Raw genomic sequence first — 20,284 nt, forward strand, 5'->3', positions numbered from 1 at the left:
ATACTGTACCATATGTTTCATGCAATGGTTTGGAGGCTACATCTTGTCATATGATTGTGTATCTTGAATATTCTTTTACAGAGCAAATACACAAAGAACTCAGAAAACCATTTTGTGTAATATGTACAAAATCCCTCCTTTAAATAACCATATTAAACACTCATATTTACTTTCTATCAAATTAGTTTTTTAATGGTGTAATCCTGATTATACCTAAATATAGAACTTTTTCCTTGCAAGATCACCTTAAGGCCACTTCACACATAACAGTGACATGACAGTGCCATGACCATCTTGTTATATCGGTATTTGAAGGACAGTGTTCACACTTGGCAATGGTGTGACTCTGACAGTGTGAACTGTACTCCCATCAATGGCTCTTTATACGAGCTGATTAATACACTCTGGAATGAAACAGGAGCAGAAATAAAAACAGCTGGTAAATAATTAAATGTATATTTCTGATTTTACATCAACGAATGCAACCAGCTAGGTAAAAGACTAAGACTATTGTCTGAGAGTGTTAGCTATAACTGTAACATTATCTTTCCATGTGCCCTGACACTGAGCACCTACAATAGGCAACAAAGTTATAGAGAATGTCTTTTTGCAATTGAACAATAGTGATCAAGTTTTTGAAGGAGCCTTATTGGAAATGTGTTTCCCATCCATAGCTCCTATGAAGTTCAGAAAAATGCCACATTTTATAAAAAGCATTAGCAATGTCCTTCCACATTCCTTCTGTCAGAGCAGGCATCAATTGATTCATCATTGTCTGTAATTATCTTGCAGGTTTCCCATATGGTCTTATCAACCATACTATGTACCTTATGATAGCTAAATGATATCATATTCAGCACATCTCCAACAGCCAAGTATCTGAAAAAAGGTAGACAATAGGGATGTAACAAACAACAATTTCACAAGTGGTCTTAGCGGTAATGAATCAGTATCACACTAACCAGAAGAAAACATTTAAGACTACACAACAGAAGCCAAAAATGATGAATGTTGATTTCATGCATGAGGGACATTCAATAAGTAATACAACACTTTTTTTCCCTCAGCCAGTTTTGGATGAAAAAATGTATTTGCTGCGCGACATCATGGAACATTCCCACTTTAGCCCCTAAATTTCCAACAGGTGGTGGCACTATTAGTAGCCTACAAAATGGTCTCTGTAATGGAGGTGTATTCCAAGCACAGAGCTGTCATTGAGTTTCTTTGGTGGAAAACCAGAGCATCACAGATATTCACAGGCACCACAGATATTCATAGGCACTTGCAGAGTGTCTATAGAGACCTGCAGTGAACAAAAGCACTATGAGTCATTGGGCAAGCTGTCTGTCATCATCACAAGATGCTCATGCAAACCTGTCCAATCTCATGTGTGCCACAACAGCCTGAGGAAATCAAAGAAACAACTTCAGTATGTTTGTAATCACAAAAATACAAAAGAACTTCTCATTCTCCAATGACAACACTAGGCCTCACATAAGTCTGCATACCTTAGAATCACTCACAAAATTTCACCGGATTGTTCTTCCTCATTCACCCTACAACCCTAATATTGCACCTTCCAATGCCCACCTTTCTGGCCCAATGAAGGATGTAGTCCATGGGAAGCAGTATGTCGGTGATGGGGAGGTTATTGATGCATCAAGACACTGGCTCTGATGTCAACCAGTACAGTAGTACCATGCAGACATACAGATTCTCCCAGTATGCTGGCTTAAGGCTGTTGCACTGAAAGGAGGTAATGTTGAAGAAAAAAAGGGATTTTTTGGGGGGGGGGGGGGGGGGTTGTAGTCATAAGAGTGAGGAATAAAATGGTGTATTGAAATTCTGAATAAAACCAATCTGCTTTACAATGAAAATGTGTTGCATTGCTTATTAAATGCCCCTAGTATTTAATTCCCAATAAACTGCCAAAGTGTGTGTTAATTATGCTATATACAACTAACATCAGGCAAATGGTAATCCATTGTCTTGGTGTGATGGCTCTTCTCCAGTGTGTGTTTTACTTTTCCAGATGAACTTCCAACTTGTTCAACTGTAAGTTGAATGTATTTTCTGACATTCTGAAATATTCATAAAACTTTGTTCCATTGTACAGGGTGACAATTATTGAACTATATGAAAAATAAATGTAAATTAGTTACAAACTATGGCATACACACACTTTATTCAATATGTAAACAACATTACAGGTATTTGGATTTAGGTTATTACATGTTTGACATGCCTGCCATCATTGGCGATGATGTGGCACAGACAAATAGTGAAATTCTGCATGACCTGCTGAAGTGTTGGAACATCGATGCTGTCAGTGACCTCCTAAACGGCTGTTTTCAGCTTATCAATTATTTTGGGATTATTGCTGTACACCTCACCTTTAATATAGTGTGACAAAAGAAGGCACATGTGTTCATATCCAGAGAATATGGCAGCCAATCAAGGCCCATGCCAGTGGCCTTTGGGTATTCCAAAGCCAGAATGCAGTCACCAAAGTGCTCCTCCAGGACATCAAACATTCTCTTGCTTTGATGGGGTCAAGTTCTGTCTTGTGTGAACCACATCTTGTTGAAATCAAGGTCACTCTGGATAATGGGGGTGAAATCGTCTTCCAAAACTTTCATGTACAGTTTGGTAGTCATCATGCCATTAAGAAATATCACACCAATTATTCCATGACTGGACATTGCACGCCACAGTTAACCATTGAGGGTGAAGAGACTTCTCAGTCATGAAATACAGATTCTCAGTCCCCCAAAGGCACCAAGGTTGCTTATTGATGAGCCCATCCAAATGAAAGTGGGCTTCATGTGCGCATGTGCATACTAATTCCCGTCATGCCCGTCAGCTAACCGTGCAGTGTGAACATCCTAATGCAAACCATTCATTTCATACAGGTCAATAATTGTCACCCTGTACATTAATTCACTTAACAGAGTGGCAAATTCTCCTTCTGTTGCTTTATTTTCCCACACCTTATAAAACCACTTCCATTTCTCACTTGTTTTTCCTGTTTTTCATCCAAAATCACAGTAATCAACATGAGATCATATCCTGAGAACTTCGCCATCCAGCTGCTCAAGTGCACTGCCACACACCAAAGAAACACTGACCACTATGAACTGATGTCACTCTGGCATCACAGCCAGTGCAGTTGTGGGTACTGCGACATCGCTGAAGTGTGTGTAGCAACTTTAATGTTTATCTGTCTCAGTCTAGGATTTTTATACTGCATCAGTCTTTCCTTCTAATCCTGTCCAGTAAGTCCCCCTGATCCAGGCTTCTGGTTGACTTTTCGCATTTCCTAAACCTCATTAGTCCTCTTCCTTCATACTGATTCCTTTCCCTTTGACACTTCTGTCAGTAAAAGGAGCCACTGGCTCTGAAAGCTCATGTGTTTCCATATCTCTTTAAGATGATCCCTCCTTCCACCACTTGGTGAGTACATTTTTTATCTATCCATATTATATTTTCAAACACTGGTTATTTTTGTTGATATATTAACACAGTTATTAAGAATTTTGCAGCCTCAACTTATGAATCCTTGCAAAGTTTTTCATTTGTCAGTATTTCATTTTGCAAAGCAGTTACACTAGTGAAAGATTTTTCTTTATTAGAATGAATTTCAGAGATGTTGAATGAAAAGAATAATCTTCACTTAAGAAAATATCTCCTACTTATCACACACTAATTCATCCTAAAAATTTAACATCTATCATCAATTTTCAGATTGAACAAAATGGCAAATTGGTGACTGTCTTTTCTTCATCACACTACTGTGGAGCTTCAAATTCAGCAGCCTGTGCTCTCTGTTATCACTCAGTAATACGATTTTTTCTACTTGATTCAGCTGACTTATGAATTAAATCATCTCACTTGATTTCTTTCTGCAGTTACTTGAAATGGAGCGGTAAGTTCATAATCTAAGTTTTACAGATGTACGACTCCTAATAGATAGTTGTCACTCACATGTAATACAATAAACATTGAATTAAATCCCCAGTATGAATACCAGGTAGTACCACTAAGGTGTCTAACATCACAACAAGTACTACAGAAAGATTATTCTACATGGAGCAACACAGCAGTAATTCTTCTGTTATTACAGCAATTTTATTCATATATGATCTTTCTCTCATGAAATATCATAATTTCACAACAGATCAGTGCAAAGAATAGACTCACTATTTTCAGATTACTGAAGAGGAGTTTAAAGACAATAACAGAATTGCTGAAGAGATTCAGTTTTAAACTGCTCAAAATTCTGATAGTTTGGATTTATCCATAGATGCTCACAAGGTTGGTGGGAAATAAGGCACAAAGGGGTCATTTGCCCTTCATGGACTCTGGTGTGCAGACTTCAAATTCACTGCAAAATATCACATTTTCTTATAGAGATTATGTTTTCTCTCTTACTGAATTGTGCATTTAACAATGAAAATAATTAGTTACTGACAATATAATGTAAATGGATGGACAAAAAATCTACTCACCAAGCGGCGGCAGGAGAACACACACACAAAAAGGTTTAACTTTTGTGAGATTTTGGAGCTAGTGGCACCTTCTTACAAGAAGTTAAACCTTTTTGAGTGAATGTTCTCCTACTGTTGCTTGGTGAGTAGACTTTTTAGCTGCCCATTTATATTTAGCATTTCTGTTACAGTAAATACTGTGACTTCAATAATTCCTATATAACATAGGCTTGTTTGGTTCTCATGCTCTTGATAGGAAATAATCTTGGTACCCTTGCTCTATGAAATGCAGTTTCAGCAGTATCAAGTAATGAAGGCAAATGCAAACATTTACAGAATATTGAAGGTTCCGAAAACTTGCTTTTGCAATTTGAGCCTTAAATAAAAAGCAGTTGAGGTTTGAAATTAAATTTAGCACTTTATTTTCATGCAGAATGAGTGTAAAGCTCAACATGAACGACTACAAACTGAAAAGACAAAGGACATGTATGAAGTAGTGTCCATTGCAGTAACACCAAAGCTGATTTCCTAGTAAAGGTATGAATTTGATATGATAACTTCCAACAATCCCACTAAAAGTAATAGTTCTAAATACTTTAGACTGATTGCACCAACATCAAATAAAAGTTAACCACAATTAAGTTGGCATTTAACCATGGTCAACTGCACCAACCTTGGTTAAAGTTAAATGAAGGAGTTGATCACAGTTAAAGTTGACTTAGGTCGGATGCTCATTTATCTTCAACTGATCATGGTTAAAATAAAGTAGACACATATCACAGCAAGATGATGGTGGATTTTGATGTTTTAGATAGTGTAGAAGATGAAAAATGTTATGTCCTCAGCATGTAAATTGTCGCCACAAACATGTTGGTGTACTTGTGGAAAGGGAAAATCCTTTTGAAGATTACAGGGACAGGAAATTTCACAAGAGTTTCCATCCTTCAAAAGAAACAGTGTATTGGTTATTAGGTCAAATCAAGCAGAAGTTGAAATTTCCTATGTATTTGAATAACCCTGTCTTCCCAATAAGCAGGGTTCTAATGACATTAAGAGCATTGTAACTTGTGCATTTAAAATAATTATTGGTGACAGTTCTAATGTACATAGCACAGCAGCACAAAGAACCATCAGTGATGTATCGGGGATCGTAGCAGCAGTGTCTCCACAATACATTAAGTTTTATTCTTGAGTGGAAATACACTCCATGCTGGATGGTTTCAGTGTGCTAGATGGATTTCCTGAAGTAACTGGTACAGTGAATTTCAATGCTATGACACAATGATGACCTATCAAAAGTGCACCATTCTGATACAATTCAGTATTGTTAAATATCAAGTAATGGCAGTTGTAGACACAGTCTTTACAAGGTATATAACAATACAGAGACCAGTCCAGTTGTGTTGAAGCTGTAGTTTAATTGATAACGTCATGAGCTGCAAAGAGGAAGCTGCCAGGTATGCGTCCATCTCATTCCAAAAATCTTTTTCCTTTTCATCTTTTTTTCTCAATTTAATAAAAGTATTACCTGCAGTGTCAATCTTATTTATTATAAATAATGTATTTGCTGCAATTCTTGTTGCAAAGACCAATGACTGAAAAGTTAGCCCAGTGGCCAGAAATCTTAACGTAACTGTCAGTTTGTGTCAGAAAGTAAAAACAAGTTACAACCTGGAAGTTTAATACTATGAAGCATCATGTAAAACCTGTAACAACTATCTCTTGATTTTATGGACTGCCTCAAGTTTGTATCTTGTTGAAAAATATCTTTTTCAGTGATGACAAGTAACTTTGAAAAAACTCCTCTTCCATTCAAACAAAATTATGAAACAAATCTCAGTTTTGCAATTTGTGATAAAGTACGTTACGGGTACTTGATGGTAGCCATTGCAGCATCAGGAATATTTTATTTTGAAAAATTTTTAAAGCTACTGAGGAAGCTAGAACAAGGCAGCTTGTATCCCACTTTCCATTCAGAGTCTTTTAAGCAGGGTCATATCTCCTTTTCTGTGCTCCAATAGAAGCATTTTCTGCTGATAGATATTATGCCAGTACAAACAGACATTAGGCACTATACTTAAACTATAATCAGTTTAAAAGCGAAAATGGGATGAGAATTTAACTGAGTTAATGAAAATCTTCTACTAGCATGTATGTAAGATCATTATACAGCACGATTAGCCTGTAATGTGAATCGATGAGTCCAGATTCTTCTTAACCCTACACTCGCCTGTTTTTCTTAGCATCATTTTTGCATGCGTTTAGGTGCCCTCCTTTGTACCACATGGAGTTAACTGCAGTCAAATTACCAGTTAGCTGAACATGTTTTGCTAACTGTCATTTAATATTGGTGCAACGCAACGACAACTTTTGATTTGATCTGATTTATTTAGCTTCCTTGTATCTCATCATTAAAAAAGGATATAGAAAATGATATAGGATTTGACATACATGATCTTATATAGATAAGAGGGTGCGAAATATTTACCATTTTATGTTGGCTAATATAATATTCTCATGTATAACATGAAACCATACCATAAGAACGGTCACAATATATTAAATTACAATAATAAATGAATACAATTTATTTTCCAAATGACCACTTTTGAGCACTATGATGAAGGAAATAAACTGTTCTATCTTGAACGTTGATGAGTCAAGTATTCCTTGACACTATCAAAGCTCTTGCTATTAGCATGTTTTTGAGTTCTTTAATCATAAATAAGATTTAAACATGACCATGGGACCCTCGGTTATGTAGGTTTTTAAATCAACGTTGATGCAGTCAGCCAGTAGTCCATGTTTTTGGTCAGTTTATGATGTCTGGTTCTTGGCAGAGGCCTATTATCACGTCTGTGAACATTCCATTTGTCAAAATTTTCTCCACTGTTATTTCTCCTGTATCTATTCTTCCCTGATGAAAGGATGTTGTGGCTATCAATTTACACTCTACATTACAAGTGTGACAGTCTCTATCATCAAAAATGACTACGTCACCCCGTTCCACTATTACATAATTTATATTTGTACTCGATTGAGGTACTTAGAGTACATATGTCACACTAGCACTTGTCTTCTCTCTGCCTACTAGTGTTTCAACATGCCTGCAATCTCTCTCTTTAATGGGTAAGTTCCACTTCTTGTGAACTGTGCTCTGACTCTGTGGAATTCAAATCAGATGGGCACTTTGGCATATGTCTGCTGATAAACCAGAATATACGTACCAGTCTTTGTGTCTATCAGAGGTGACACTGGTAATGTTAAGACTGTCTTCTAAATTGCTTCTTTGATGGCAAATTTTCTATTTGTCTTCACTGTAACAGTCATTTGTTGCAGTTGTGACATCTCAGACCTCTGGGAATTTAGTGAGAGTTATTCTGGTTGTCCTTTTTTTTTTTTTGCTTGATGAGCTCTCTCATGAAAACTTGAATTTCCACATCCATCAACCTTTACTTCCTGTAGCAATTTTTTAAATTGAATCCCCAATTATTAGCATAATGGAGTTCTCTAAATTTGTTTAGTGTTGAAATTGTTCTCAACGAATATTCTTCCACATATGAACAGTTCTGCAAGCTAGTTGTCAAAATATTGTCAATAATCCTATCCTCTGATAAAGTCTAAAGTCCTCATACATTTGTTGTAATTTATGCTATGCTTCTTTCTAGGTTGCTGTATTCTATAGATGCAAATAAACAACCTGGGTCAGCTGACAAGATATTTTAGCTCTTGCAGTACATGTTTCAGTTTCATATTTGATCTCCTCACTTATGCGTTTTCACAATTCTTGCAACTAAGTTTTCACTACGAACTGCCTTCTGTTGCATTTTTTTGTCTCTCGATGGAAATGAATGAACATTGATCAAAATCATGATGTCAGCATTCTGTATTTGTATCTTAAAGTGAACTTTCTTGATCTAATACATAAATATGTAGTTTTCTTTGCTTCCAATAAAATTCTGTTGATGTGATACTGGTGTACTGTGTGGACTTACCCCATAACCTGTTGTAATTTGATCCTTAAGTAAGAAGTGGCTCTGGTTTTGAAACTAAATACCGCACACGGACTACTAAAATGTAAAGAACATATACAAAAAGGCATACATAGCAACAACACCAAAGATGATTTTCTAGTACTGGTACAATGCATAGGTTCTAAATGAGAAGTTCCAACACTTTTCTTTAACACTTTCTTATTCAAACCGTTATCAAGTTGCAAGAAAAGGTCAATTAGCATCTATGTATATAGATGCCAGTTCCCACTTTACCACTCTGCTCCCTCCTCAGGACCTTAAACATGACTGTAGCATACTGGCTTACATCCATCAATAACTGCTACAAGGCACCCTCGTCCCTCACTGCGCAAATAACTCACTGCAGTAGTAGTCATTTTTACACAAACACAAACTATACTTTAGACAGTACACAGTCGTGCTATACTGCAAGTGCATTCAACTATGCTTCCGTACAGAGTTGCCGGTACACACTTCCCCCATGGACCTGTATGGAAGAACGGGAAGATATCATTTTCTGGGCCAAATAGAAAGAACGAAAAAGTGTCGAATTTAAAGTTCGAAAAATATGTCCTCACAATAAATTGGCACTCCTCACAAGAAATTCACACCCTCTCCATCTCCACAGTATGCAACACAGCACCACAACAATCACACAGTTAAAAACATTGCATTGTAGTAGCACACTTGCACAATAATATTTTTAACTAAGTAGACACGGATTTCCCATCTATCTAGTTAAATGTTGGGCCTGAAGTTCACCTTAAACAAGCCGCCAAAAAATAGTAGTTTTAAAAGCACAGACGCTCAACTTCAATTGCGCCAGTTACCAGTAACAAACAGAAGACATGAAAACACTGTAGCACATCGACTAACCTGGTCAGATGTGAAGCTTTGTATTCCAAATGTTACAAATTGTATCAAATTTGGATAACAAATTTTTAAATTTTATTTCATGTTTCTTCAGTGATAAGTACGATCAATGGCATTTCTTACAGGTTACTTTTGTTGATACCTGCTGGTATGTTCGCATTTCTTCTGATTTTATTTTAATTTCAGAACGTAAATTGTCAGTGTCAACCTAGCATGATCAATATACGATTTAACATATCTCTGAGCTGTGCGGGGGAGAGCATCATTAACAGTGAAAACTGACAAAAATGAAAATGTATGATGACAGAAACAAACATATTCTAGTAAAGATGGGTTTGAAAACAAGCCACTTGCAAAATAATTGAATCGGTCGGAGCTGAAAGGTATCAAGTCGAAATGTGCGTATTTTGTTTTATTGAACATCGTGAATTACTTGGACAAGACGATTTAAACAGCAGTGAAAAGCATTAAGTTAGCCTTCCGTTTCTGTGTTAAACTTGTACTGCGGGTCAGATATGCGGAGCAGAAAAGTGGTTAAGTGCTACTTCCCGCGCAAATCTTCCCGCGTGATTTGATATTCATTCAGTTGTTGTTTGATTGTCGTGCCGAAGTCAGTCTTACGCAACATCGCTCAGAAGAAAGAGTAATGATTTCACTCATATGAAAAACAGAATAAACCAAGCCATAACCAAAGATAATCAACCACAGCGGAAAACACGTTGCAAAAAAGAAAACAGGATAGGACTGCTGGATAGTCAAATTTTTACTAAATCAATACTGACGATAATAAGCTTCGTTTCCACTCTGTGTTTTTCCGATGCCGAAGTTGCTATACTGGTGTAACCTGTATTCTTAACCAATATCGATCGTAGAAGACTTGATTAAGTGACACATTGTTAAACAATTGTATTGATTGTAGATGCCGGAGAGGCTGTTTCGAGAGAATAGCTGAAAATGAGAAAATTGACATCCTTTCGAAATTTCGTGATCTCCCAAACAAAGATGCTCAAGATTTGTACCTGATGGGCCTTATTGAATCTTATGATGTCAAGAGGCGCCGACCTCGGAAATTAGATGGTGATGGAAAAAATAAGCGTTGTTTCAGTTTTCGATGTTTTGTAATGTGTGGCTCACGTAGAGTGCAAGTGCAAAAAAAAGCATTTCGCAGTTTCGACTCCATTGAAATGAAGCAGGTTCACACATTAATAAATGGGAAACTGCCACAAGATAAACGTGGGAAGAATGCGAAAGCAAATAAAATTCCTGAAAGTATCGTGAAAACAATAAATGAACATAGGGTCTATACATTCTTTTCTTCTGAAGTCCTCACATTATGGTGGAAAGGAAATTAGATTCTCGACCGTGTGTGAAAACAACATATCAGATGTACTGTACCTCATATCCAGACACAGCTGTGAAATATGACTTCTACAGGCAGCATTTTAGCGAAAATTGCGATTATAACTTCGGCAGACCACAGATAGATGTTTGTTCTCTTTGTGAGAAGCTTAATACGAAATTAAAAAGTTGCCATCTCTGAGAAGCTTCTAAATTTGCAGCCAAGGCAGATTTGCAGATTCACCTCTTAAGGAGTTGAAAGTTTTACGAGTCCCTGAAAAAAAAAGCCAGGGTCTTCAAAATGAAGAAAGAGGTGCCATTGCCTTTGACTATGCAGAATTTACCCTTACCAGAAATTATTGGGCAAGCAGTATTTTATGTGCGGCAATTATGGGTGAATGTGTTTAATGTCCACAATTTAACCCTTTAATGACCAGAAATAGCTGCTGCAACATTTTCTTCTAGTGATTCCTGTGTTCGTATGAGGGCTGAGTTGGCATCCCTTCGTTCACAGCTGCAGGCAGCTCTGACTTCGGTCGTGCAACTTGAGGCTGTTGCCAATTGGCACCACCGTGGGGAGCCGGACTTGGGTATCGGGGGGATGTCAACCTTGTCCAGTCTGTCCCCAGATCGGTTTGCCGCTGTGGTTGCCCCGGTTGCTGCCTGCAGTGGGGCTGAGCCCTCGCCTGAGGTTGATTGGGAGGTCGTTTCAAGGCATGGCAGGCAGCGAAAGACGTCCCCAGAGGCTGATCAGAAAGTCTCCCCGGTGCGTCTGACAAACAGGTTTCAGGTACTGTCTCTGGCTGAGCCAAATGCAGCTGCCTGCCCTGTTTCAGAAGATGATTCTCAGCCTTCAAGGTCCGGGCAATCGCAGAGGGTGGGCTTATTGGTAGTTGGGAGCTCCAATGTTAGGCGCGTAATGGGGCCCGTTAGGGATATGGCGGCTAAGGAAGGGAAGAAATCCAGTGTGCACTCCATGTGCATTCCGGGCGGAGTCATTCCTGATGTGGAAAGGGTCCTTCCGGATGCCATGAAGAGCACAGGGTGTAGCCAGATGCAGGTGGTGGCACATGTCGGCACTAATGACGAGTGTCGCTTTGGATCTGAGGAAATTCTCTCTGGATTCCAGCAGTTATCTGATTTGGTGAAGGCTGCTGGTCTTGCTTACAAGATGAAGCAGAGCTCACTATCTGCAGCATCGTTGACAGAACTGACTGCGGACCTTTTGTGCAGAGCCGGGTGGAGGGTCTGAATCAGAGGCTCAGACGGTTTTGCAACCGTGTTGACTGCAGATTCCTTGACTTGCGCCATAGGGTGGTGGGGTTTCGGGTTCCACTGAATAGGTCAGGAGTTCACTACACTCAGCTGGCCGCTACACGGGTAGCGGAGGCTGTGTGGCGTGGACTGGGCGGTTTTTTGGGTTAGAAGGCCTCAGGAAAGTACGGGGTGGGCTGCAATCTCAAAGGGTGCATGGCAAATACAGGACGTGCTTGGATCAAGGAACAGTCGGAATTGTAGTCGTAAATTTTTGTAGTTGTGCTGGGAAAGTCCCTGAGCTTCAAGCGCTAATAGAAAGCACAGAAGCTGAAATCGTTATAGGTACAGAAAGCTGGCTAAAGCCTGAAATAAGTTCTGCAGAAATTTTTACAAAGTCCCAGACGGTGTTCAGGAAAGATAGATTAGGCAGAATTGGTGGTGGAGTGTTTGTGTCTGTCATTAGAGGTTTATCTTGTAGTGAAGTCGAAGTAGATATTCCCTGTGAATTGATATGGGTGGAGGTTATACTTAACAGCCAAACTAAGTTAATAATTGGCTCCTTCTACCGACCCCCAGACTCCGGTGATATAGTTGCTGAACAGTTCAGAGAAAATTTGAGTCTCGTAACAAATAAATACCCCACTCATACGGTTATAGTTGGTGGGGACTTCAACCTTCCCTCGATATGTTGGCAAAAATATTTCTTCAAAACCGGTGGTAGGCAGAAAACATCTTTCGAGATTGTCCTAAATGCTTTCTCCGAAAATTATTTCGAGCAGTTAGTCCACGATCCCACGCGAATTGTAAATGGTTGTGAAAACACACTTAACCTCTTAGCCACAAACAATCCAGAGCTAATAGAGAGCATCATGACTGATACAGGGATTAGTGATCACAAGGTCGTTGTAGCTAGGCTCAATACCGTTTCTTCCAAATCCACCAGAAACAAACTCAAAATAATTTTGTTTAAAAAAGCGGATAAAGTGTCACTAGAAGCCTTCCTAAGAGACAATCTCCATTCCTTCCGAACTGACTATGCAAATGTAGACGAGATGTGGCTCAAATTCAAAGATATAGTAGCAACAGCAATTGAGAGATTCGTACCTCATAAATTGGTAAGAGATGGAACTGATCCCCCATGGTACACAAAACAGGTCCGAACGCTGTTGCAGAGGCAACGGAAAAAGCATGCAAAGTTCAGAAGAATGCGAAATCCCGAAGATTGGCTAAAATTTTCAGACGCGCGAAATTTGGCACGGACTTCAATGCGAGATCCCTTTAATAGGTTCCACAACGAAACATTGTCTCGAAATTTGGTAGAAAATCCGAAGAAATTCTGGTCGTATGTTAAGTACACAAGCGGCAAGACACAGTCAATACCTTCGCTGCGCAGTGCTTGGTACTGTTACCGACGACTGTGCCGCTAAAGCGGAGTTATTGAACGCAGTTTTCCGAAATTCCTTCACCAGGGAAGACGAATGGAATATTCCAGAATTTGAAACACGAACAGCTGCTAGCATGAGTTTCTTAGAAGCAGATACCTTAGGGGTTGCGAAGCAACTCAAATCGCTTTATACAGGCAAGTTTTCAGGTCGAGATTGTATACCGATTAGGTTCCTTTCAGATTACACTGATACAATAGCTCCCTACTTAGCAGTCATATACAACTGCTCGCTCACCAATAGATCTGTACCTACAGATTGGAAAATTGCGCAGGTCGCACCAGTGTTTAAGAAGGGTAGTAGGAGTAATCCATCGAACTACAGACCTATATCATTGACGTCGGTTTGCATTAGGGTTTTGGAGCATATAGTGTATTCAAACATTATGAATCACCTCGAAGGGAACGATCTATTGATAAGTAATCGGTATGGTTTCAGAAAACATCGTTCTTGTGCAACGCAGCTAGCTCTTTATTTGCACGAAGTAATGGCCGCTATCAACAGGGGATCTCAAGTTGATTCCGTATTTCTAGATTTCCAGAAAGCTTTTGGCACCATTCCTCACAAGCGACTTCTAATCAAGCAGCGGGCCTATGGGGTATCGTCTCAGTTGTGCGACTGGATTCGTGATTTCCTGTCAGGAATGTCGCAGTTCATAGTAACAGACAGCAAATCATTGAGTAAAATTGAAGTGATATCAGGTGTTCCCCAGGGAAGCGTCCTGGGACCTCTGCTGCTCCTGATCTATATAAATGACCTGGGTGACAATCTGAGCAGTTCTCTTAGGTTGTTCGCAGATGATGCTGTAATTTACCATCTAGTAAGGTCATCCGAAGACCAGTGCCAGTTGCAAAGCGATTTAGAAAAGTTGCTGTATGGTGTGGCAGGTGGTAGTTGACGCTAAATAACGAAAAGTGTGAGGTGATCCACATGAGTTCCAAAAGAAATCAGTTGGAATTCGATTACTCGATAAATAATACAATTCTCAAGGCTGTCAATTCAACTAAGTACCTGGGTGTTAAAATTACGAACAACTTCAGTTGGAAAGACCACATAGATAATATTGTGGGGAAGGCGAGCTAAGGTTGCGTTTCATTGGCAGGACACTTAGAAGATGCAACAAGTCCACTAAAAAGACAGCTTACACTACACTCGTTCGTCCTCTATTAGAATACTGCTGCGCGGTGTGGGATCCTTACCAGGTGGGATTGACGGAGGACACCGAAAGGGTGCAAAAAAGGGCAGCTCGTATTATCACGTAAAAGGGGAGAGAGTGTGGCAGATATGAAATGCGAGTTGGGGTAGAAGTCATTAAAGCAAAGACGTTTTTCGTCGCGGCGAGATCTATTTACGAAATTTCAGTCACCAACTTTCTCTTTCGAATACGAAAATATTTTGTTGAGCCCAACCTAAATAGGTAGGAATTATCATCAAAATAAAATAAGAGAAATCAGAGCTCGAACAGAAAGGTTTAGGTGTTCGTTTTTCCCGCGCACTGTTCGGGAGTGGAATGGTAGAGAGATAGTATGATTGTGGTTCAATGAACCATCTGCCAAGCACTTAAATGTGAATTGCAGAGTAATCGTGTAGATGTAGATGATAAAACATGGAATGAGAATATTTCTTACTTTGAAAATCTTCCACTGAAATTAGAATAAAGCACAGAAAAACTTGCAAATTACTCAAAGTCTAATAATGCAATAAAATATCTCCAGTCTATATTTACAGAAGATCTGTTGCTTCACATTTGCAATCAGACGAGCTTATATGCAAGGCAGGAAAGTCAGCGAAGCAAAGAACGAAAATAACTTTAGTAATAGAAGTAGTAGTAGTAGCACTTGCAGCTTCATTCATCTGTAGACCTCATTTTACAAGGATATATGAGATATCAAAGTATTTAAAAATTTAGGTCAATTTAAAATAAGCTAATTCGTATACACATATATTTACAGACTTCTTGTTAGAGACAGTCATTAGATTTACCCCTGATGTACAATACTTCTTTTACAAATAACTTATTAAAGAATGTAATGCCACACTGCTCACTCATATCTCACTATCAGTCACTGCACACACTATACACACATCGTTTCATAACTTCCAATTGGCAAGACATTACTGTTCCTGAGATAAAAGATTTTTTTGGAATGCTTATTTTGATACACGTTTATTAGTTTCCACAAATCGGAAATTATTGGAGCAGTGGTCCCATTCTTGGAGTAACTACTATCTCATCAGTCACGACAAAGCGTCAACACAAAAAAAATTCTTGAGGTCTGCATTACAACGATAACAGAACGTGTGTCAAAAAAGGAAAACCAGTTTATGACAAGTTACACAGGATTCGACCTGTCATCAGTACAATATCAAACAAGCTTTGTGATGTGTACAAACCATCTTATGTTTTAGCAGCTGACGAATGTATGGCAGCCTTTAAAGGATGTCAACACTCAAACAATATATGCCAATGAAACCAGTGAAGTGTAGATATAAAGTGCCGTGTGGTGCCTAGCTGATGCTAGTACTGGGTTCATCATAAATTTCGACATCTACACTGGAAAAAGAGATATAAATGATATGTCTGAATTTACTTTGGATGAAGAAGTTGTGCTTACTCTAACAAATGCAATGGCTGGCAGAAAAATGCTGGTGGCATTTGTCAATTATTTTACAACAGTACAAATAATGGAAGAGTTACAGTCTTGTGGACTTTATAGCACTGGAACTGTTCATTCAAACGGGAAGGATTTGCCTGATATACTGTAAAAAAATTCTAGATGTAGCAGGGGAGAATTCGAATTTGCTGTCAGGTCACATGTTGCAGCAGTGAAGTAGCAGGATAGTAAACCTGTTTCTATAGTATCAAATTACCACAATCCCGAACACCTTGCAACTGTTTTGAGAAGAAACAAAGATGGAAGCAGAAGTGAAGTATTTTGCCCATTGGCTGTAGCAAAGTACAATAAAATAATGGGAGGAGTGGACAAATTTGTAGAAACTGTTGTATACCTTTGTGTGGAGCACCATGCTTCTCTAAGTTCCATAGTATATCACCTTAGTGAACTCAAAGGACAATATGGACTAATACAAATACAAATGTAATATTTAATATGTTTTTGTACTAAAAAATAATGGATACACTTTTTTAAAAAAATTACCAAGTTACTCCAGAGTTCAGAAGGAACAGTAGTTTCCACAAATTTATTCTACCCATAGGCTAAATTTTCGCTTTCAAGATTTAAACTATGGTATTATGTATGGTTCCTTAGTCCAATAAAGTGTTCATAAAAGTCTACAACTTCTGAAAATAATTTGGTCACCAAAGGATTAAACCATGACAGCACTGTGGTATATCTTTATCATGGGGGTGATGGAAGAAAAGATGCAAATGAGGTCTGCAGTTTTCTATACCACTACATTAAAAACTACATTCCAGACACAATCAAGCATCTCAGCTTGTTCTCAGACAGAGGTACTGGACAAAACCGAAATCACACAATGGTGATAATATGTATAGGACTGACTACAGTTGGCAAATTTGAGTCAATTACCCACATGATTCATGAACGAGTTCATTCATACCTACCATGTGATAGGAATTTTGGGGTATTCAAAACTAAAAAAAAATTGTGTTTATAAGGGGGCTTTTGTGTTGTTGCCCCAGATGGTAATTAGATGAAATATTTGTCAGGATTTGTAAGCGGTTGGTCTTTGAGGTACAGCAATACGTGAACACCAAAAGTAAGTTTAAACAGTTTTATTAACAAGGGCTGATTATGAAACACGCATGCTACGCGCTCCCATCATCACTGTGTCTGACATCCCACTTACGATCATATCAAAAGGCTCCATGGTGAGCCAAGAAAAGAGGCATATTCACACCCGAGGCCATGCTGGTAAATATGGCGCCCTGCGTACGGTGGCCAGTGTCTTACTGCCTGTGTTGCACTGCTGCCAGACGCACATGTATTGACCAAGCAGATTGTTAGCATTCCAGATAGGCCGGCTGGTGAACATGTGTTATGAACTATATGGCTGCATGCAACCTGTAGACCCTTGTATGTTAGTGTTTATGTCTCAAGAGAATACATTCAATTAACAGCAAACAGCAGAAAAAATGTGGAAGTTCATGTTGCAGATTATGATGAAATCATTGATTTTGATGAATGGTGGACATCCTACTTTAAGAAGACTCTTACATCAAGGGAAACTGAAGGATTTCCGAGAGATAAGAAGCAGGCATTTTCTCCCTTAAAACTTAAGCAATTCATGCACAAGATTGGAGAGGTTGAAGCGTCTGTTTACATCAACTCTCCTGTTACTCACAGATTCTTTCTGGAAATTCAAGGTCTCTACCTTATCCTACCATGCCATCTGAAAAGGTATACAAGGATAAAGTTCCCATAAACTTCAGAATGTTTCAGGTCATTGGAAAGTTAGTGAAATATGTTTCTCAGGATGTGATGGAATTTTATGAGAACATTCCAAAATGGCCAACAATGGGCACTGTAAGTGAATCTTTCCATTCCTAATAAATCACAAGTGCTTATCTGTTTCTTCATGAATTTAAATTGTGTTCAGTCACAGTAACGATACAATTTGTAATTAACATTACTGTTGTCCTTTAATATGTATTCAGTAAATACATATGATTAATACACCATATTAAATTTATTAATCAATGCAGGTCATGAATTTACTAGTAACCACACGGCTGAAAAACATTAAGCCTATTTTTGAAAATCAAAAATAAATGTGGATTAAATGTTCAAATTGTATTTTCACTGACAAAAATTACATTCTAAGAAATTATTTTATAGATAATAGGAATTATAATCAATATTTATTTGGCTTAGATAATCTATACAATTTTTTCCTTCTCCTGAAAAGTTGCGATAATGGACTTAGCACCTTTCAGCTCCATCTGACTCAACTGTGAAAGTATGGTTTTGAGTGACCACTATCTTTAGTATGAAATACTTAATGTATTTGAAGCTTTTTTAAAATAGCTAAATTTCACCCACAGTATACCCTAACAAGAAATACAATACTGGTCCAGAATACTACAATTTACTGTACACTTTTAATTACACGAGGATGTAATTTCAGACATTATCTTTAAAAAGGAGGTATCCATAATCATATTAATAATACAGAAGTATTTACTTTGTGAAGGAATAGCAATTCCATGTGTTACTCATTATTACATCTTTGATATATTATTAATCTTTGGCTATGAAGTTTCTTTGATTTATGCCTTCTCTCTTGTACAGTATGCTTGTAAATACATTAGGTTCATCCACACAGTTGCCAACCGGCTCATGTACAGGCATGGAGCCAAAATCAAGTATGAGTAGCGCCTTCTCCTGCTTCTGGCTATTTGAAATGTGGCTGCTTGCTGTATTAGCAGCAGCAGCAAGCAGTCAGATGCTACCTGGAAATTTTTTCCTGGTGCACCAAAGCAGACACAGTCACACACGCATGCATGTAACACTGAGTGGTAGTGAGGCAGAGAGGGCGAGAGAGTGGGGTAGTCTCTATGTGACCAATGTTTGTAGTTCATGATTTTGTTGTTTTCTCTTTGTTTACAGTTCTCATGTCAAATGAAAACAAAATTAACTTCTGGGGCTGAGAGCTGTCAAGTGAATTAAAATACTTTCACATAATCACAGAAGACAAAAATATGTTATTAGTTTCAGTTTATGATTTTGTTTTATTCTCACATTATTAGCAATCAGGATTTGACAGAACAATGAAGCAATTTTTGTCGATTTGCTAAGGAAATTTGCCTTTTACAAATCTTTCCACAGAGACACTCAGTTTATATGAAACGAAGTGTTTCATTCTATACTCTTGTCTAGTTTCAACTGTTTGCTCAATTTCAAGTGTAGATTTTCATTTTCTGGCACATATGGCATTATGCCATAATAAAGATGCATATGTGAGATAACACAGTCTGGTACTCCAAGAAAATTAGCATCCAGGAAACAACTCTGAAAAGCGTTATACTAGGTACTTCAGTGTGAATCTGGACATACACATCTGCACTCTCAGCCAAATTATGCATTTTAGTATGGTTTACAATTTCCAATGCTCTTGGAGTATTCTCTGATGCCCTGTTTCTTTTATAACATGATGTAAACTCTCATAATGCTCTATGGTACGAACATATGTAAATATTCTACACCCACAGCTTTACTCTGCAAACCTCTATGAGGTGAATGGCAGAGGGTACATCCCACTGCACCAGTTATTTGGGTTTCTTCCTGTTCCATTTACGTATGGAGTGTGGGAATATTCAGTTATAGATGACTAGCTAGGCAAATCTGGTCAGCAGTATACAGAATAAAATATTTTGTTTCAAATATATTGACAGCTTTGGCAGAATTTTACAAATCTGCCTTCTGTGAAACACAATGTTTTTCGATCACAAGACATGTTTCACTACTTGTGTAGTACTTCCTCTAGGCTTGACATTATTTCTTAACTTATCTTGTTTATGTCTTAAATTGCAAAATACCATTCTTGGTAAATTATGGACTGGCACCACACCACGTTTTATCTTGCAACTCCCCACATGGTTCTATACTGATTCCTAGAGCAGACTATAAACTGCCAGTTGTACAGTTTCTTGGCTTCACAGATAACCTTATTAGTTTTTTATATGATTTGAAATAGTCATGAAATAACTTAATTTCTTTAGTTCTGCTATACACAAAGCAACTACGTTTTCTATCTTTTGCAAGGAATTTGCATTCAATCTGATTTGATTTGAATACAGATTTCTCACAAAAAATAAAATAGCTGCATGTGTGGTACCTCCTCAAGGCTTGAGGTTATATTTTAATTTATGTTAGTTGCAATGGCAAATTAT

At 38.1% G+C, this 20,284-nt stretch overlaps 1 long non-coding RNA gene across 1 annotated transcript; it reads right to left on the minus strand.

Annotated features, from left to right (window-relative positions):
* Positions 1-440: 440 nt before the first annotated feature.
* On the minus strand, positions 441-10,071 carry LOC124547204. Its single transcript, XR_006967690.1, has 2 exons — positions 9,377-10,071; positions 441-879 (listed from the first exon to the last, which is right to left on the minus strand). It is a non-coding gene; the product is annotated as an uncharacterized LOC124547204 (long non-coding RNA).
* Positions 10,072-20,284: the final 10,213 nt, after the last annotated feature.

The sequence above is a fragment of the Schistocerca americana genome, chromosome 1 (genome assembly GCF_021461395.2).
Source record: "Schistocerca americana isolate TAMUIC-IGC-003095 chromosome 1, iqSchAmer2.1, whole genome shotgun sequence".
NCBI lineage: Eukaryota > Metazoa > Arthropoda > Insecta > Orthoptera > Acrididae > Schistocerca > Schistocerca americana.